Raw genomic sequence first — 22,895 nt, forward strand, 5'->3', positions numbered from 1 at the left:
CACCCACTGGAGTGAAGGTTCTGAGCCCCACGTCAGGCTTCCCAACCTGGGGGTCCGGCAACAGGAGGAGGAACTCCTAGACAATCAGACTTTGAAGGCTAGCGGGATTTGATTACAGGACTTCGACAGGACTGGGGGAAACAGAGACTCCACTCTTGGAGGGCACACACAAAGTAGTGTGCGCGTCGGGACCCAGGGGAAGGAGCAGTGACCCCATAGGAGACTGAACCAGACCTACCAGCTAGTGTTGGAGGGTCTCCTGCAGAGGCGGGGGTGGCTGTGTCTCATTGTGAGGACAAGGACACAGGCAGCAGAAGTTCTGGGAAGTACTCCTTGGTCTGAGCCCTCCCAGAGTCTGCCATTAGCCCCACCAACGAGCCCAGGTAGGCTCCAGTGTTGGGTCGCCTCAGGCCAAACAACCAACAGGGAGGGAACCCAGCCCCACCCATCAGCAGACAAATGTATTAAAGTTTTACTGAGCTCTGCCCACCAGAGCAACAGCCAGCTCTACCCACCATCAGCGCCTCCCATCAGGAAACTTGTACAAGCCTCTTAAGATAGCCTAATCCACCAGAGGGCAGACAGCAGAAGCAAGAAGAACTACAATCCTGCAGCCTGTGGAACAAAAATCACATTCACAGAAAGAGAGACAAGATGAAAAGGCAGAGGGCTATGTACCAGATGAAGGAACAAGATAAAACCCCAGAAAAACAACTAAATGAAGTGGAGACAGGCAACCTTCCAGGAAAAAAATTCAGAATAATGATAGTGAAGATGATCCAGGACCTCGGAAATAGAATGGAGTCAAAGATCGAGAAGATGCAAGAAATGTTTAACAAAGACCTAGAAGAATTAAAGAACAAACAAACAGAGATGAACAATACAATAAGTGAAATGAAAAATATACTAGAAGGAATCAATAGCAGAGTAACTGAGGCAGAAGAACGGATAAGTGACCTGGAAGACAGAATGGTGAAATTTACTGCTGCGGAATAGAATAAAGAAAAGAGAATGAAAAGAAATGAAGACAGCCTAAGAGACCTCTGGGACAACATTAAACGCAACAACATTTGCATTATAGGGGTCCCAGAAGGAGAAGAGAGAGAGAAAGGACCAGAGAAAATATTTGAAGAGATTAGAGTCGAAAACTTCCCTAACATGGGAAAGGAAATAGCCACCCAAGTCCAGGAAGCGCAGAATCCCATACAGGATAAACCCAAGGAGAAACACACCGAGACACATAGTAATCAAACTGGCAAAAATTAAAGACAAAGAAAAATTATTGAAAGCAGCAAGGGAAAAACGACAAATGACATACTAGGGAACTCCCATAAGGTTAACAGCTGATTTCTCAGCAGAAACTCTACAAGCCAGAAGGGAGTGGCATGACATTTTAAAGTGATGAAAGGGAACAACCTACAACCAAGATTACTCTACCTGGCAAGGATCTCATTCAGATTCGATGGAGAAATCAAAAGCTTTACAGACAAGCAAAAGCTAAGAGAATTCAGCACCACCAAACCAGCTCTACAACAAATGCTAAAGGAACTTCTTTAAGTGGGAAACACAAGAGAAGAAAAGGACCTACAAAAACAAACCCAAAACACTTAACAAACTGGTAATAGGAACATACATATCGATAATTCCCTTAAACGTGAATGCATTAAATGCTCCAACCAAAAGAAACAGGCTCGCTGAATGGATACAAAAACAAAATCCATATATATGCTGCCTACAAGAGACCCATTTCAGACCTAGGGACACATACAGACTGAAAGTGAGGGGATGGAAAAAGAATTCCATGCAAATGGAAATCAAAAGAAAGCTGGAATAGCAATACTCATATCAGATAAAATAGACTTTAAAAAAAGAATGTTACAAGAGACAAGGAAGGACACTACATAATGATCCAGGGATCAATCCAAGAAGAAGATATAACAATTATAAATATATATGCACCCAACATAGGAGCACCTCAATACGTAAGGCAACTGCTAACAGCTATAAAAGAGGAAATTGACAGTAACACAATAATAGTGGGGGACTTTAACACCTCACTTACACCAATGAACAGATCATCCAAACAGAAAGTTAATAAGGAAACACAAGCTTTAAATGGCACAATAGACCAGATAGATTTAATTGATATTTACAGGACATTCCATCCAAAAACAGCAGATTACACTTTCTTCTCAAGTGCGCACAGAACATTCTCCAGGATAGATCACATCTTGGGTCACAAATCAAGCCCCAGTAAATTTAAGAAAATTGAAATCATATCAAGCATCTTTTCTGACCACAACACTATGAGATTAGATATAAATTACAGGGAAAAAAACGTAAAAAACACAAACACATGGACGCTAAACAATACGTTACTAAATAACCAAGAGATCACTGAAGAAATCAAAGAGGAAATCAAAAAATACCTAGAGACAAATGACAATGAAAACACGATGATCCAAAACCTATGGGATGCAGCAAAAGCAGTTCTAAGAGGGAAATTTATACCAATACAATCCTACCTCAAGAAACAACAAACATCTCAAATAAACAATCTAACCTTACACCTAAAAGAACTAGAGAAACAAGAACAAACAAAACCCAAAGTTAGTAGAAGGAAAGAAATCATAAAGATCAGAGCAGAAATAAATGAAATAGAAACAAAGAAAACAATAGCAAAGATCAATAAAACTAAAAGCTGATTCTTTGAGAAGATAAACAAAATTGATAAACCATTAGCCAGACTCATCAAGAAAAAGAGGGAGAGGACTCAAATCATTAAAATCAGACATGAAAAAGGAGAAGTTACAACAGACACCACAGAAATACAAAGCATCCTAAGAGACTACTAGAAGCAACTCTATGCCAATAAAATGGACAACCTGGAAGAAATGGACAAATTCTTAGAAAGGTGTAACCTTCCAAGACTGAACCAGGAAGAAACAGAAAATATGAACAGACCAATCACAAGTAATGGAATTGAAACTGTGATTAAAAATCTTCCAACAAACAAAAGTCCAGGACCAGATGGCTCCACAGGTGAATTCTATCAAACATTTACAGGAGAGCTAACACCCATCTTTCTCAAACTCTTCCAAAAAATTGAAGAGGAAGGAACATTCCCAAACTCATTCTATGAGGCCACCATCACCCTGATACCAAAACCAGACAAAGATACTACAAGAAAAGAAAATTACAGACCAATATCACTGATGAATACAGATGCAAAAATCCTCAACAATATACTAGCAAACAGAATCCAACAACACATTGAAAGGATCATACACCATGATCAAGTGGGATTTATACCAGGGATGCAAGGATTCTTCAGTATAAGCAAATCAATCAATGTGATACACCATATTAACAAATTGAAGAATAAAAACCATATGATCATCTCAATAGAGGCAGAAAAAGCTTCTGACAAAATTCAACACCCATTTATGATAAAAAAAACTCTCCAGAAAGTGGGCATAGAGGGAACCTACCTCAACATAATAGACACCATATACAACAAACCCACAGCAAACATCATTCTCAATGGTGAAAAATTAAAAGCATTTCCTCTAAGATCAGGAACAAGACAAGGATGTCCACTCTCAACACTATTATTCAACATAGTTTTGGAAGTCCTAGCCACGGCAATCAGAGAAGAAAAAGAAATAAAAGGAATACAAATCGGGAAAGAAGTAAAGCTGACACTGTTTGCAGATGACATGATACTATACGTAGAGAATCCTAAAGATGCCACCAGAAAACTACTAGGAACTAATCAATGAATTTGGTAAAGCTGCAGGATACAAAATTAATGCACAGAAATCTCCTGTATTCCTATACACTAATGATGAAAAACCTGAAAGATAAATTAAGGAAACACTCCCATTTACCATTGCAACAAAAAGAATAAAATACCTAGGAATAAACCTACCTAGAGAGAAAAAAGACCTGTATGCAGAAAACTATAAGACACTGATGAAAGAAATTAAAGATGATACAAGGGGCTTCCCTGGTGGCACAGTGGTTAAGAATCTGCCTGGCAGTGCAGGGGACACGGGTTCGAGCCCTGGTCCAGGAAGATCCCATGTGCCGCAGAGCAACTAAGCCCGTGCGCCACAACTACTGAGCCTGCACTCTAGAGCCTGCGAGCCACAACTACTGAGCCCGTGTGCCACAACTACTGAAGCCCGCACGCCTAGAGCCCATGCTCTGCAACAAGAGAAGCCACCGCAATGAGAAGCCCGTGCACTGCAACGAAGAGTAGCCCCCACTCGCCACAACTAGAGAAAGCCCGCGTGCAGCAACAAAGAACCAACGCAGCCAAAACTAAATAAAAATTTTTTTTAAATGATACAAACAGATGGAGAGATATACCATGTTCTTGGATTGGAAGAATCAATACTGTGAAAATAAATATACTACCCAAAGCAATCTACAGATTCAGTGCAATCCCTATCAAATTACCAATGGCATTTTTTACAAAACTAGAACAAAAAAATCTTAAAATTTGTATGGAGACACAAAAGACCACGAGTAGCCAAAGCAATCTTGAGGGAAAAAAACGGAGCTCAAGGAATCAAGCTCCCGGACTTCAGACTATACTACAAAGCTAGAGTAATCAAGACAATATGGTACTAGCACAAAAACAGAAATACAGATCAATGGAACAGGATAGAAAGCCCAGATATAAACCCACGCACCTATGGTCAACTAATCTATGACAAAGGAGGCAAGGATATACAATGGAGAAAAGACAGTCTCTTCAATAAGTGGTGCTGGGAAAACTGGACAACTACATGTAAAAGAATGAAATTAGAACACTCCCTGACACTATATACAAAAATAAACTCAAAATGGATTAGAAACCTAAATGTAAGACCGGACACCATAAAACTCTTAGAGGAAAACACAGGAAGAACATTCTCTGACATAAATCACAGCAAGATCTTTTAAAATCCACCTCCTAGAGTAATGGAAATAAAAACAAAATTAAACAAATGGGACCTAATGAAACTTAAAAGTTTTTGTACAGCAAAGGAAACTACAAACAAAATGAAAAGACAACCCTCAGGATGGGAGAAAATATTTGCAAACGAATCAACAGACAAAGGATTAATGTCCAAAATATATAAACAGCTCATGCAGCTCAATATTAAAAAACAAACAACCCAATCCAAAAATGGGCAGAAGACCTAAAGAGACGTTTCCCTAAAGAAGACATACAGATGGCCAAGAAGCACATGAAAAGCTGCTCAACATAACTAATTATTAGAGAAATGCAAATCAAAACTACAATGAGGTATCACCTCACAACAGTTAGAAGGGACATCATCAGAAAATCTACAAACAACAAATGCTGGAGAGGGTGTGGAGAAAAGGGAACCCTCTTGCACTGTTGGTGGGAATGTAAATTGATACAGCCACTATGGAGAACAGTATGGAGGTTCCTCAAAAAACTAATAATAGAATTACCATATGACCCAGCAATCCCACTACTGGGCATATACCCAGAAAAAACCATAATTCAAAAAGACACATGCACCCCAATGTTCACTGCAGCACTATTTACAATAGCCAGGACATGGAAGCAACTTAAATGCCCATCGACAGATAAATGGATGAAGAAGATATGGTACATATATACAATGGAATATTACTCTGCCATAAAAAGGAACGAAATTGGGTAATTTGTAGAGACGTGGATGGATCTAGAGACTGTCATACAGAGTGAAATAAGTCAGAAAGAGAAAAACAAATATCATATATTAACACATATATGTGGAACCTAGAAAAATGGTACAGATGAACCGGTTTGCAGGGCAGAAATTGAGACACAGATGCAGAGAACAAACGTATAGACACCAAGGGGGGAAAGTGGCGGGGGGGTGGTGGTGGTGTGATGAACTGCGAGAATGGGATTGACATATATACACTAATATGTATAAAATGAATAACTAATAAGAACCTGCTGTATAAAAAAATAAATTCAAAAAAAAAATAGAAGCAATCTGAAAGATTAGATTAAGTTGGTAATCTACTTTCCTTATTGTCCCATATTTTTTTTAATAAATAAATTTATTTATTTATTTAAAAAAAAAGAAAAAGGAAATGAGAAGGGAATTGAAACATGTCACTACTAAAAAAATTCATCTAAACACAAAGGAAGGCAGTATGGAAGGAAGGGACAAAAAAGCTATAAGACATACAGAAAGCAAATAAAATGGCAATTCCCTGTCAGTAATTAAATGTAAAAGGATTAAATTCCCCCAATTAAAAGACACAGATTGGCAGAACGAATTAAAAAAGAGAATCCAACTAGATGCTGTCTATGAGAGACTCACTTTAGAGCTAAGAACCTGCATAGATTTAAAGCAAAAGGATGGAAAAAGTTATTCTGTGCAAATAGTAACCACAGGAGAACAGGAGTAGCTATGCTAATATCAGACAAAATAGACTTTAAATTTAAAAAACTATTATAAGAGATAAAGAAGGATATTATATAATGATAAAAGGGTCAATTCACCAAGAATATAATTACAAACATATGCAAACACCAGACCCTAAATATATAAAGCAAACATTGACAGAATATATCAAGAATTCCTGCAACTCAACAACAAAAGACAAAAACAACCCAATTTAAAGATGGACAAACAACTTAAACAGACATTTCTCCAAAGAAGGTAAACTAATGGTCAATAAGCACATGAAAAGATGCTCAACATCATTAATGATTAGGGAAATGCAAATCAAAATCAAATGTGATATCATCTTACACCCACTAGGATGGATACTCTTTCAAAAAACAAAATAACAGGTATTGGTGAAGATTTGGAGAAATTGGGATCCTTGTGCAATCATTGGTGGGAGTGTAAAATGGTACAGCTGCTATGGAAAACAATATGGCAGTTCCTCAAAAAAAATTAAACATAGAATTACCATGTGATCCAGCAATTCCACTCCAGGTATATACCCAAAAGGATTGAAAGCAGTGTCTTGAAGAGATATTTATATACTCCTGTGCATAGCAGAATTATTCACAATAGCCAAAAGGTGGCAGCAACCCAAGTGTCCACTGATGAATGGATAAACAAAATGTGGTATATACATACAATGGAATATTATTCGCCCCTACTAAAAAGGAAATTCCAGCACATTGTACATGGATGAACATTGAGGACCTTATGCTAAGTGAAATAAGTCAGTCACAAAAATATACATACTGTATAATTCCAACACATTCTTTTCAAGTGCACATGAAACATTCTCCAGGATAGATCACACGCTAGGACACAAAACAAGCCTTGGTAAATTTAAGAAAATTTAAATCATATTAAGCATCTTTTCCGACCACAATGCTATGAGACTAGAAATCAACTACAAGAAAAAACTGCAAAGAACCCTAACACGTGGAGGCTAAACAATATGCTACTAAACAACCAATGGATCACTGAAGAAATCAAACAGGAAATTTAAAAATACCTGGAGACAAATGAAAACGAAAACATAACAATCCGAAATCTATGGTATGCAGCAAAAGCAGTTCTAAAAGGGAAGTTCAAAGGGATACAAGCTTACCGCAGGAAACAAGAAAAATATCAAATACACATCCTAACCTTACACCTAAAGGAACTAGAAAAAGAAGAACAAAGCCCAAAGTTAGTAGAAGGACAGAAATCATAAAGATCAGAGCAGAAATACATAGAGACTAAAGAAACAATAGAAAAGATCAATGAAACTAAGAATTGATTCTTTGAAAAGATAAACAAAATTGATAAACCTTTAGCCAGACTCATCAAGAAACAGAGAGGGCCCAAATCAATAAAATCAGAAATGAAAAACGAGAAGTTACAACCAACATCACAGAAATACAAAAGATTATAAGAGACTACTATGAACAACTATATGCCAATAAAATGGACAGCCTAGAAGAAATGGACAGATTCCTGGAAATGTACAATCTCTCAACACTGAATGAGGAAGAAATAGAAAAGATGAACAAACCAATTACCAGTAATGAAATTGAATCAGTAATTTTAAAACTCCCAACAAATAAAAGTCCAGGACCAGATGGCTTCCCAGGTGAATGCTACCAAACATTTAAAGAAGAGTTAACACCTATCCTTCTCAAACTACTCCAAATACTGCAGAGGAACACTTCCAAACTCATTCTATGAGGCCAGCATCAACCTGACACCCAAACCAGACAAAGATATAAAAAAAAGAAAGAAAGAAAATTAAAGGCCAATATCACTGATGAACATACATGCAAAATCCTCAACAAAATGTTAGCAAACCAAATCCAGCAATACATTAAAAGGATCATATACTATGATCAAGTGGGATTTACCCCAGGGATGCCAAGGATTTTTCAATATCCACAAATCAATCAATATGATACACCGCAATAACAAATTGAAGAATAAAAATCACATGATCATCTCAATAGATGCAGAAAAAGCTTCTGACAAAATTCAACATCCATTTATGATAAAATCTCTCCAGAAAGTGGGCATAGAGGACGCATACCTCAACATAATAGAGGTGATATATGACAAGCCCACAGCTAACATCATACTCAGTGATGAAAAGTTGAAAGCATTTCCTCTAAGATCAGGAACAAGACAAGGATACCCACTCTCACTACTTTTATTCAACATAGTATTGGAAGTCCTAGCCACAGCAATCACAGATGAAAAAGAAATAAAACGAATCCAAATTGGAAAGAAGTAAAACTGTCAAAGTTTGTAGATGATATGATACTATACATAGAAAATCCTAAAGACACCACCAGAAAACTACTAGAACTCATCAATGAATCTGATGAAGTTGCAGGATACAAAATTAATATACAGAAATCTGTTGCACTTCTATATACTAACGATGAGCTATCAGAAAGAGAAATTAAGAAAACAATCCCACTTACCATTGCATCAAAAAGAATAAAATACCTAGGAATAAACCTACCTAAGGAGGTAAAAGACCTCAACTCAGAGAATTATAAGACACTGAGGAAAGAAACTGAAGATGACAAACAGATCAAAAGATATGCCATGGGGACTTCCATGGTGGTGCAGTGGTTAAGACTCTGTGCTCCCAATGCAGGGGGCCCGAGTTTAATCCCTGGTCTGGGAACTAGATCCCACATGCATGCCACAACTAAGGAGCCCGTGAGCTGCAACTAAGACCCAACACAACCAAATAAATAAGTAAAATAAAATAAAATAAAAGTAGTTTTTTAAAAAAGACATACTATGTTCATGGATTGGAAAAATCAGGATTGTTAAAATGACCATACTACCCAAGGCAATTGACAGATTCCCTATCAAAATACCAAGGGCATTTTTATGGAAACAGAAGTCCCAAAATAGCCAAAACAATCTTGAGAAAAAGGAACAGAGCTGGAGGAATCATGCTCTCTGACTTCAGTCTATACTACAAAACTACAATAATCAAAACAGTATGGTCCTGGCACAATCACAGACACATAGATCAATGGAATAGAATAGAGAGCCCAGAAATAAACCCACACACTTATGGTCAATTAATCTATGACAAGGGAGACAAGAATATACAATAGAGAAAAGACATTCCCTTCAATAAGTGGTGCTGGGAAAACTGGACAGCTACACATAAAAGAATGAAATTAGAACATTTCCTCACACCATATACAAAAATAAATTTGAAATGTATTAAAGAACTAAATGTAAGATCAGAAACTATAAAAATCCTAGAAGAAAACATAGGCAGAAAACTCTTCAACATAAATCAAACCAATATTTTTTTGGATCTGTCTCCTAAAGCAAAGGAAATAAAAATAAACAAATGGGACCTAAGGAGACTTAAAAGCTTTTGCACAGCAAAAAAAACCATTGACAAAATAAAAAGACAACCTATTGAATAGGAGAAAATATTTGCTAATGCTATGACCAATAAGGGGTTAATATCTGTAATATATAAACAGCTCATACAACTCAATATCAAAAAAACAAACAACCCAATTAAAAAATGGGCAGAAGACCTGAATAGACATTTTTCCAAGGAAGACATACAGATGGCCCAGGCACAGGTAAAGATGCTCAACATCGTTAATCATCAGAGAAATGCAAATTAAAACCACAGTGAGATATCACTTCACACCTGTCAGAAAGGTTATCATTAAAAAGACCACAAATAATAAATGTTGGCGAGGATGTGGAGAAAAGGGAACCCTTGTGTACTGTTGGTGGGAATGTAAATTGGTGCAGCCACTGTGTAAAACCGTATAGCAGTTTCTCAAAAAACTAAAAACAGAACTACCATATGATCCAGCAATTCCACTACTGGGTATATATCCAAAAACATGCCACAGAGCAACTAAGCCCGTGCGCCACAACTACTGAGCCTATGCTCTAGAGCCTGTGAGCCACAGCTACTGAGCCCAAGTACCACAACTACTGAAGCCCACACTCCTAGAGCCCATGCTCTGCAACGAGAAGCCACCACAATGAGAAGCCCACACACTGCAACGAAGATAGCCCCCGCTCACCACAACTAGAGAAAGCCCACGCGCAGCAACAAAGACCCAACGCAGCCATAAATTAATTAATTAATTAATTTTAAAAAAAGATGTGGTGTATGTATACAATGGAATACTACTTAGCCATACAAAAGAATGCTATTTTGCCATTTGTAACAACATGGATGGACGTGGAGGCACTAAGTGAAATAAGTCAGACAAAGACAAATACTGTATGATATCATTTACATATGGAATATGAAAAATAAAACAAACTAGTATATATAACAAAAAGGAAACAGACTCACAGATACAGAGAACAAACTAGTGGTTACCAGTGGGGAGAGTGAAGAGGGAAGGGGCAAGACATGGGTAGGAGAACCAGAGGTACAAACTATTATGTATAAAATAAATAAACTATAAGGATATATGATAAGACACAGGGAATATAATATCTTATAATAACTATAAATGGAGTATAACCTTTAAAAATTGTGAATCACTATGTTGTACATTTGAAACTTGTATAATGTTGTACATCAACTATACCTCAATTTTAAAAAGTATTTTTAAAATACTGTATGCTTCCACTCATATGAGATACCTAGAGTAATCAAATACACACAGAGACAGTAGAATGGTCGTTACCAGGGATTGCTGTAGGGGAAAATAGAGAGTTACTGTTTAGTGAGTACAGAGTTGCAGTTTTGCAAGATGCAAATAGTTCTGGAGATGAATAATGATGATGGTTACACAATGTGAATTTCTTAATGCCACTGAATTGTACACTTAAAAATGGTTACAATGGTAAAATTTATGTTATGTGTATTTTATCACCATTAAATATGTTTTTAAAAAGCAGACAGGGAAAAGACACATTATGAATAATGGAGAAAAGATAAGGATGATGGCAGATTTGTTGGAAATGATACAGGGTAGTGGAGTACCATCTTTAAAATTCTGAAAGAAATCTGTCAACCTAGAGTTCTATAACATGCAAAAGTATCTTTCAAAAACGAAGGCAGGGGCTTTCTTAGTGGCACAGGGATTAAGAATCCGCCTGCCAATACGGGGGACACGGGTTTGAGCCCTGGTCCGGGAAGATCCCACATGCCATGGAGCAACTAAGCCCGTGCGCCACAACTACTGAGCCTACGCTCTAGAGCCACGTGCCACAACTACTGAGTCCGCGTGCCTAGAGCCCGTGCTCCGCAACAAAGAGAAGCCACCGCAATGAGAAGCCTGTGCACCACAACGAAGACTAGCCCCCACTCGCCGCAACTAGAGAAAGCCCACACGCAGCAACGAGGACCCAACACAGCCAAAAATAAATAAAAATAAAAAATAAATTTATAAAAAAAAAAATGAAGGCAAGACTTTCTCAGACATACAAAAGCTGCAACAATTCACTGTCTTCAGATTCTTCTAAGAAGAAATGTTAAAGGAAGACTTCAGGCAGAAGGAAAACAGTGCCAGATGGAAGTCTGGATATACACAAAGAAATGAAGAACACCAGAAACGGTAACTATGTAATAAGTATATGACAGTTTTTTTTAGTATTTAAATCTCCTAAAGGTTAACTATTTAAACAAAATTAACAACAAATGTTGTATGGGCTTTATAACATATGTAAAAGTAAAATATATGAAAACAAAAACATAAAGGTCAGGTAGAGAGAATGGGAGCATATTATTGTAAAATGTTTGCGTTACATGTTAAGTGGTATAATATCACTTAATGGTAGACAGTGATAAGTTAAAGATATATATTATGAATCCTACAGCAAACACTAAATTAAAAACAAAAACCAAAAAACAGAGTGAGAGCTAATAAATCAAACAAGGTGATAAATGGAACTATAAAAACTAACAGAATCAAAGCTGTATAAAAAGAGAGAAAAGGGAAGGAAAAACAGATGGGACAAATAGAAAACAAGTAGCAAGATGATAAATTTAAACTTACTCATATCAACTGTCTCATTAAATGTAAATGGTCTAAATAATTTAATTAAAAGGCAGAGATTTTCAGAATGGCTATAAAAGCAAAACTCAACTCTATACTGCCTATGAGAAACAGGCCTTAAATATAAAAACACAGATATAGGTTAAAAGGAAGCACATAGAAAAAGGTATACCATGCTAATACTAATCAATTATTGGAATGGCTATATTTATATAAGACAAAATTTCAGAGATTTCAGGACAAAGAATATTACTAAAGAAGGTCATTTCATAATGATAAATTCATTAAGAAGTCAAAAGAATGCTAAAAGTTTATGCACCTAACAACAAATTCAAACTACATGAAACAAAAAACTTACAGAAATTCAGGGAGGGACAGACAAATCCATAATTATAGCCAAAGATGTCAATACCCTCTCTCAGTAACTGATTGAACAAGTCAACAGAAAATCAGTAAGGATTTTTTAAAAAAACAAAAAAAAATGATACTGGCAGCCAACTTGACCTTATTGACATTTATACAACACTTCACCCAACAACAGAATACACATTCTTTTCAACAGCACATGTTCCCCACCACAGTGAAGTTAAAGTAGGAATTAATAAAAGGAAGATCCTTTTGAAAATCTCCAAATATTTAGAAAATAACACACTTTTGTGTAACCTGTGGGACAAAAAAAATAAGCCAAAGGAGAAAATAAGTATTTTGAGCTGAATGAAAATAAAAACACAATATATCAAGTGGTGTGATAACCTGCTAAAGCGGTATCTGAAGAGAACTTTTATAGCACTAAATGCCTTTATTAGAAAAAAAAAAAAAGTTCTCAAATCAATGGCCTCAATGGCCCTAAAAAAAAAAAAAAAAAAAAAACTAGAAAAAGAAAAGCAAATTAAACCTAAAATAGAAGAAAGTAAATAATAAAGGCCAGAGCAGAAGTCAATGAAATAAAGAGAAAAGCAATACAGAAAAATCAACAGAACTAGAAACTGGTCCCTGGAGATCAGTAAAATTGATAAACCTCCACCAGACAAATCAGGAAAACAAAGCAAGAGGACACAAATTACCAATATCAGGAATGAGAGAGGTGACATCACTACAGATTCTACAAATATGAAATGGATAATAAGGCAATATTATGAAAAACTTTATGTCAATAAATTCAATGACTTAGATGAAACAATTCCTTGAAAGTCAAACCATGAAGTTCACTTAAGAAATAAATAACCTGATTAACCCTATATCTATTAAAAAAAAGTTAAATTAATAGTGGAAAACCTTTTCATAAGGGAAACCACAGGCCCAGATGGCTTTCCTGGTGAATTCTACCAATCATTTAAGGAATAAACAATACCAGTTATATGCAAACTCTTCTAGAAAACTGAAAAGGAGGCAATACCTCCCAACTTATTCTATGATGCCAGTATTACCCTGACACCAAAGCCAGACAAAGACATTACTAGAAAAGTAAATTACTGACCAGTATCCTTCAGGAACATAGAACATTTCTAAACAAATTTTAGAAAACTGAATCCAACAATATATAAAAAGGATAATATATCCTAACCAAGTGGAGTTTGTCCAAGGAATGTAAGGATGGTTTAATGTTTGAATAATCAATCAGTGTAATTTACCATATTAACAAACTAAAAAAATGTAAAACCATGATCATCTTAATAGACACAGAAGAAGCATTTGAAAAAAGCTGACATTCATTCCTGACTTTTTAAAAAAATCCCTCACCAATTAGGAATAAAAGGGAACTTCCTAACCTGATAAAGGCCATCTATGACAAACCCACAGGGAACACCATGCCTAATATTGAAAGACTGAATGCTTTCTCCTTAAGATCAGAAATAAACTATGAATGTCCTCTCTCACCACTTCTACTCAACATTATACTGGAAGTTCTAGACAATAAGGCAAGAAAAATAAATAAAAAGGATTCAGATTGGAAAGGAAGAAGTAAAACTGTCACTATTCACAGATTACACGATTGCCTATATAGAAATTTGAAGGAATCTACCAAAAGACTACTAATAAGTGAGTTTAACAAGGTGGCAGAATAGCAGGCCAATATAAAAAATTCAAGTGCATTTCCATCTACCAGTAATGAACAATCAGGACTTGAAATTTTAAAATAATATCATTTATAATATACTCCAAAATATGAAAAATAAATCTGACAAAATATGTGAAAGGTGTGTACACTGGGAATGACAAAAACACTGCTGAGAGAAATTAAAGAAGACCTAAATAAATCAAGAGATATATCACGTCCAGGGACTGGAGGACTCGGTTGTGTCAATACGCCAGTTCTCTCCAAATTGACCTAAAGATTTAATGCAATCCCAATAGGCTGCTTGTATAAATTGTTACCAGATTCCAAAATTCACATAGAAATATAAAGGAACTAGAATAGTCAAAAGGAAGGACAAAGTTGGAATACTAACACTACCTGATTTCAAGACTTATTATAAACCTGCATTAATTAAGATAGTGTGGAACTGGTGTAAAAATAGACAAATAGATCAATGGAACAAAATAGAGCCCAGAAATAGACCCACACATATGTGGACAATTTATTTTCAACAAAGGTGCAAAGGCAATTCAGTGGAGAAAGGATGGTCTTTTCAACAAAAGACACTGGGACAATTTGATATCTATATACAAAAAAGTGAACTTCCATTCATAACCCACAATATATACAAATTTAACCATAAATGGGTCATCGACCTAAATGTAAAAACTCAAATTATAAAACTTCTAGAGGAAAACATAGGAAAAAACCATTGTTACTTTGAGTTAGGCAAAGTTTTTTTAGATATAACAAGAAAAGAATGATGCAAAGGAGAACAAATAGATAAACAGAAATTCAGGGAGGGACAGACAAATCCATAATTATAGCCAAAGATGTCAGATTTTATAAAAATTTAAAACTTCTGTTCTTAAAAGAACACTGTTAAGAGAAGGAAAAGAGCCACACAGGGGAGAAAATATTTGGAAATCATATATCTGATAAAGGATTTGTATCCAGAATATATCAAGAACTTTCAAAATTCAATAATGAGGGGGCTTCCCTGGCGGTCCAGTGGTTAAGACTCTGCACTTCCTTGGGACTTCCCTGGTGGCGCAGTGGTTAAGAATCCGCCTACCAATGCAGGGGACACGGGTTGGAGCACTCGTCCAGGAAGATCCCACATGCTGCGGAGCAACTAAGCCTGTGCGCCACAACTACTGAGCCGGCGTGCCACAACTACTGAGCCCGCGCACCTAGAGCCCGTGCTCCACAAAGAGAGAAGCCACCACAATGAGAAGCCCACACACCACAACGAAGAGTAGCCCCCACTTGCTGCAACTAGAGAAAGCCCACATGCAGCAACGAAGACCAACGCAGCCAAAAATAAATACATAAATAAATTTATTTAAAAAAAAAAAGACTCTGCACTTCTACTGCAGGGGGCATGGGTTCGATCCCTGGTCAGGGAACTAAGAGTCCACAAGCCGCGTGTCACGGCCAAAAAAACAGAACAAAAAACAACCCAATAAAAAATGCATAAGGCATATGAACACTTCTCCAAAGAAGACAGATGAATAGTAGATAAACACATGAAAAAATGCTCAACTTCATTAGTCATTAGAGAAATGCAAACTAAAACAATGAAATAGCACTGCCCACCTGTTAGAATGGCTAAATTAAATTAAAAAGACTAACCATACCACGTGTTGATGAGGCTGTGGAGGAACTGGAACTCTCCTACACTGCCAGCGGGGATGCAAAATGGCACAACCACTCTGGAAAACAGTCAGTTTCCTAAAAATATAAACATCTGATCCAGGCATTCCACTCCTATGTATTCACCCAAAAGGAAGGAAAGCTTTTTAATGTCCTTTCAAAGGTTGGTACACAAACGTTCATAATAGCTTTATTTGTAATAGCCCCAAACTGCAAACAACTCAAATGTCCATACCACTCATAAGTAACAAGGAACGAACTCTTGGTTCACAATAATGTACAACATGGATGGGTCTTGAAATAATTACACTGAATGAAAGAAGCCAGGAAAAGAATACATAAAACAACAAGTTCCTACTATATAGCACAGAGAACTATATTCAATATCCTATGATAAACCACAATGGAAAAGAATATTTTTTTAAAAAGAATGTATGTGTGTGTGTATATATATATATATAAAACTGAATCACTTTGCTGTACAGCAGTAATTAACACAACACTGTAAATTAACTATACTTCAATTTTACATATATATTGTTTTGGCTGCACCACGCGGCACGTAGGATCTTAGTTCTCCGACTAGGTATCCAAACTGTGCCCCCCTGCATTGGAAGCATGGCGTCTCAACCACTGCACTGCCACGGAAGTCCCCAATTTTTTTAAAAAAAGAAAAAGAATACACACTGTTTCGAGTCCATTTATATAAAATTCTAGGATATGCAAACTAACAGATAGTGACAGAAAGCAGAATGGTTGTTGGAGGGTGGGGGAGACGGATTACAAAATGACAGGAAAAAACAACCAAAAACCAAAAACCAAAACCCCAATTCAAAAGAAAAAAGCCACCCTGGATTTCTACAGGTGTTTTTACCTGAATGGAACTAGTGGCTTTTATTTGAGATAAAGCTGAGATCTGGATGTAGTGTTTAAACTTTCTCTAAATATTTCCCATCGTGTTATTTTTAGAGCTAGCATGGGATTAAATAGCACTCACTAATATACCGTGACAACTGGCAAACAAACAGAGGTAAACGCCAGAGGAACCGTTCACACTTCCAGGGCCTCTAGTTGGTCCAGCGAGCAGTTACAGAGACAGAAAGCATCACAAGAAAACACAGTGACAGCTTTTTAAGAACCATGAAAGGAGAGAGAAGAACAGCAAAATGTTTCCAATAAAATCTTACTCATGTTTCCAGAAAAGCAATTCTAACTTGTCCATAATGGAACAAGGAAAAAGCGAAAAGGTCGTCTTTCACGTTCAACATTCTTCTACCTAAGTTTTACGTGTATAGGTACAGTTTTACAGCACTAAAGTGAAACCACGAGGGGAAAATGCAGAAGGTAGGTTCTGCTCTGTAAGTAAATTTATCATCACATTTGCTCTCATTTCCTTCCACCCATTTATCTTTTCAAGTTGCCAAGAACATCCCTGGGAATAATCACCTCCTACGTCAAGAGCTGGGGATAGGATAATTGGCATCTGATGACGGGAGATGACATCTTTAAATAGTTACTTTTAACTTCATAACATATATTTCATCTTTAACCATGTATATACTGCTTCAACTCCTAGCTTTAAAAGGCGGGGGGAGGGGTGTATATTGGAAGATACCCCAATAACAAGCATAAATTCTCCAAAACTTTGCAACGGCTAAAAAAAAATTTTGAAACCCATTAGATCAAGTGTCACTTATGTAACAATGATCTTAAAATACAAGGCCTAGGAAAAGGTCAACATCCATCCTATCTATCTCTCTGTATGTCTGTCTATCAGAATGACTTCCTGGTTAATGAGTAAAGGTTTGAGTTTTTGAAATATCATATACTATGAATAAACCTAAAGGAAAATAAATGATTCTTTGCGGTACTAATAAACACACACCATGTATCATTCATGTGAGATGCTGGTACTACTTTATACAAAGTGGCAACATATGTGAAGGAACCCATTTGGGACATTCACATAATGTTACTTACAAGCTCATAATACTGGAAACCAAAGGAATTTGTTCTGTTTGATACCAACACACTCACACCCATAACACGTCTCCACCACATTGGGTGGACCTCGGCCAAGACATCACACAAAGTGTGTGGCTGATTGTTTCTACCTCATCCAAACCAACTCCGCACAAAGTTGAAAATGAGAGCCTCAAGCAAGAGCAAATGCAACTCCCGTAGCCCAGTAGCACTGATGGCCGGCTCACTCACCGGCAAGCAGATGCTTGCAGCACTGTTTGCTTAAGGCTGCTACAGTACGGCAGAAAGTTATCTTAGGAAAGCAATGACCCTGACATCTATGCTAAAGAACCTTCCACATGGGTGCACTGGGAGCCACGTGCAAAGATGCAAGAGCAGCTCTGCTTGTAATGAAGAAAAGTTGGAAACAACCTAGGTGGCCAGCAATAGGGGATTTATTAAAACTGTGCTACAGTCCCCCAAGCAGACTAGAACACAGCAGTTAAAAGGAATGAGCTAAAGCCATAGGGAATGACATGGTTAGACCTCTGATGCTTTGTAGAGTTAAAATCAAAAAGAAGACATGTTTACAAAATATGCACAATATGTACCATTTGTTGGGGAGAACATCCCCCCCAAAACACTACATTTCCTATGTATAAACACATATCAACAGAAAAAGATGTGGGAAAATCCAAAAAAAACTCCTAAGAGTGGTCACCTCGAAAAGGAGGAGGAGAGAGAGGAGGGAATTGAGAGCTGAGAGGGTGGGAGTCCTCCACCTAATGCAGGACAAATAATAAGAGAAATAGCGATTTATCCTGTTACTGTCGACTGCTTTTTATATCCATAAAACCGTCACCAACTCTGCACACTAATGTTTGTGCCTCAGATAATCTGGTTGACCTTTTCAGAGTGTATCTGAAAGAAAAAAAAAAAAGGGGGGGGGGGAGAGAATGAACAAAACTTTTTATTGTTCGCAGCTGCCAACTTGATCTTATTCTGGTTCTGGAATGAACCAATTTAAACTTATTTTTCCAGGGTTAGAGGCTCTAAGATTGACTTGATGAGGTGATATCAGGGCATTCTATACAGCTGTAATTTTTCTGCAGAATTCATCTTTGTACCATTTTCTGTCTGGTTGGCATTATTTGTGAAAGGGAGTTGAAAAAACTACTGCCTCTCTTTCCAAGCTGGGAGACCTTCAGTTTTTCAGAGGTTACACAGGCAACACATCCTGCTTCAGTCCTCACCTTGCTATGTTCTGCAGGGGCCTAGACACTGCCTCTATGTGGCAGGGATTCCTGCTTGGATGGAGTGCCAAAAGAAGGTAAACACAGGTACCACGAACTTTCTAGCTGCTCTTCCACTGAAAATCACAGAAATCTCACATGATGAAATGCCAACAAAATGAATTTAGAATCCAAGACTTATAGGCACCAGCAACAAACAACTGAAATATTCATAGATGGGGGGACTCAATAGTGTTAAGACATTAATTTCCCCCAAATTCAATTATAGCTTCACTACAATCGCAATCAAAATCCGAGCAGGCATTTTGTAGAAACTGATGAGCTGATTCTAAAAAGTATACAGAAAGTCATACGGAAACAAAGGACTAGAATAGGCAAAACAGTTTTGTAAAAGAAGAACAAATGTGGAGGATTTATAATACGTGATTTCAGTACTCTCCATAAAATACAATCAAAGATGGTGTGGTAATTGGCATACAGATAGATATACAGATCAATGGAACACAAACCACAGGAACAGAACACACGTACACGGTCAAGTGAATTTTAACAAAGGTACCACGGCAGGTGAATGGAGAGAGGATAATCATTTCAACAAGTGGTGCTGGATATGGGAAAAAATGGACATCAAGCCCAACCTCACACCATACACAAAAATTAACTCAAAATGGATCCTAGACCTAAACATAAAAGTTAAAATGATAAAAATTCTTGGAGAAAACCTTTGTGACCTAGGTAGACAAAGCTTTCTTAGGACACAAAAAAGCTTAAAAGAAAAACATTGATAAATTGGACTTCATCAAAATTAAAAACTTCTGCACTTTGAGAGACCCCACTGAGAACATGCAAAGGCAAGCCACCAAGTAGAAGAAAATACTAACAATGCGTATATCTGAAAAAAGACTTGTGTCCAGAACATACAACGAACTCTGATGATTCAAAAATAGGAAGGTGGGCTTCCCTGGTGGTGCAGTGGTCAATAATCCACCTGCCAATGCAGGGGACATGGGTTCAAGCCCTACTCCAGGAAGATGCCACATGCCGTGGAGCAACTAAGCCCGTGAGCCACAACTACTGAGCCCGCGTGCCACAACTGTTGAAGCCCGCGCGCCTAGAGCCCATGCTCCACAACAAGAGAAGCCACCGCAATGAGAAGCCTATGCACGGCAATGAAGAGTAGCCCCCGCTCGCCGCAATTAGAGAAAGCCCACGGGCAGCAACAAAGACCCAACACAGCCAAAAATAAAACAAATAAATTTATTTAAAAAAAAAAAAAAGGATTGGGTTTAAAAAAAAATAGGAAGGCAAACATGCTATAAAAATGGGCAAAAGATTTGAGCAGACATTTCACAAAAGATGTAACAGGGACTTCCCTGGTGGTCCAGTGGTTAAGAATCTGCCTTTCAATGCAGGGGACGCAGGTTCGATCCCTGGTCGGGGAACTAAGATTCCCACACGCCGCAGGGCAACTAAGCCCATGCACTGCAACTACTGACCCGCGCACATCAACTAGAGAGCCCACATCCCACAATGAAAGATCTTGCGTGTCGCAACTAAGACCCGATGCAGCCAAAAATAAAGAGATAAATAAAAAAGACGATGTAACAAATGGCCAATGAGCGCATGAAAAAGTGCTTAACATCATTAGTCATCAGGGAAATGCAAATTAAAATGAGGTACCACCACATACCCACTAGAGTAGCTAAAATAAAAAAGACAAATGGACCCAGAGATTATCATACTAAGCAAAGTAAGACAAAGACAAATATTATATATCATTTTTATGTGGACTCTAAAAAAAATGACACAAATGAGCTTATTTACAAAACAGAAAATAGAAAACAAACTTATGGTTATCAAAGGGGAAAGGGGTGGGAAGGGGTAAACTAGGATTTTGGGGTTAACAGATACACACTACTATATATAAAACAGATAACCAACAAGGACCTATTGTATAGCACAGGGAACTATATTCAGTATCTTGTAATAACCTATAATGCAAGAGGATCTGAAAAAGAGATATATATATATAAAATTAATCAGTTTGCTATACATCTGAAACTAACACAACATTGTAAACCAACTATACTTCAATAAAAATAATAATAATAAAAAAATAAAAGACAGGAATTGAAAGATGTGACCCAACTGGAACGCATGTATTTCTGGCGGGAATGTACAATGGCACCACATCACCTGGTCCTCGGCCCCTTATTCCATGTGTCCTCCACGCATTCAATTCACAGGTTCATATAACCTGCCTGGCCCCATCAAGCCTGCTCTAAAACCCTGAATTTATGAGATAAAGCAATGACAGGGGGCTGTGGCCTCTGGCTCTGGCCCTGGGTTCTAAACTGTCCGTCACCGACAGTGCCGTCGCAGGGATGCTGTGAGTAGCTAAGTGAGCCTTCTTCAGGCAAAGTCTTGATTTAGGTTATCAGAGAAAAGCCTGCTGTCGTCACCTCAGGCGACCTAAATATCCAAGCCTGAGGGGTTTTTCTTCCCTCCTCTGCAAGAAAATTAATTTCTGCAACAACACTTTAAAGCAGTGGTTCTCAAAGCGAGGGCCCGGACCAGCAACACCAGCACAGCCTGGGAGGTTGTGAGAAAGGCAGAACCTCAGCCCCGCCGCAGGGTCCATCTGCATCTTCCCAAGATGGGCAGGTTCAAGTGCCGAGCGTGCTAGGCCACAACCAAGGCTCCATGGAGCTAACGCAGGTGAAAGCCCTTCACACACTGTGAAGTGCTGCTAAAATGGATGCAGCCCTTGCTGGGGAGGGGCGGGGAGGCGGGGTGGCAGGCCGCAGGCAGGGGTGAGGGTGTTGAGGGCGGCCCCGACAGAGGAGCCGGTGGCCGCAGGAGTCCTGCCTGGAAGGAGACAGTGCCTCCAAGACACCTTCATTTTTTCAAGCAACCTCAACTGTGGTTAATCACTTTTAGACCCACTGCATTTCAGTGGGGTTCGGGTGAATCATTTCAGAGGAGTGAGGGAGTAAAAAGGCTTGAAGGTTTCTAGGACCCTCAGCAAGCCTTTCTGAAAACCTGATAAAAACTGTGACATCCCTTTCCCAGAAACACACACATACACACACATTTTACATACACTTTTGGTGAATTCACAGATTTCTTAGTCTTGAGTGCAGTGGGCACCAGATTAAAAATCTCGGGGAAGGGCTTATCTAGGAAGTTCAGCGCCAGGACTCTGCTGACACCGTAGCTGGAGGGCACTGGCCAAGGAGGTTCTCCAGAACCACAAGGAGGACCACACTGAAAGGAATCGCATGTTTATTTCCTCTACAATACTTTTTGAAGACCTACCTGTGCAGATACCTCTCTAAGATGCTGGGGCCAGGAAAGACAGATCCTCCATCCAGGTGTCCAAGATTTGTGGCTTCTCAGGGCTCCTTACACCTGTGAGATAAGTAGGATCAGACCTGTGTTCTCTACTTTAGGGCTCACAGAAGGTCACAGGGCCAGCCTCCCTCAG

At 38.0% G+C, this 22,895-nt stretch overlaps 1 long non-coding RNA gene across 1 annotated transcript in view; it reads right to left on the reverse strand.

The window, feature by feature from the left end:
• LOC309612945 overlaps positions 1–22,895 on the reverse strand; it is a 48,377-nt gene that overhangs the window by 22,066 nt on the left and 3,416 nt on the right. Inside the window, exon 2 of the long non-coding RNA XR_014235430.1 lies at positions 22,727–22,819. This is a non-coding gene — a long non-coding RNA (uncharacterized lncRNA). The remainder of the gene's footprint in view (positions 1–22,726; positions 22,820–22,895) is intronic.

The sequence above is a fragment of the Balaenoptera borealis genome (genome assembly GCF_965194805.1).
Source record: "Balaenoptera borealis genome assembly, chromosome: 16".
Classification (NCBI taxonomy): domain Eukaryota; kingdom Metazoa; phylum Chordata; class Mammalia; order Artiodactyla; family Balaenopteridae; genus Balaenoptera; species Balaenoptera borealis.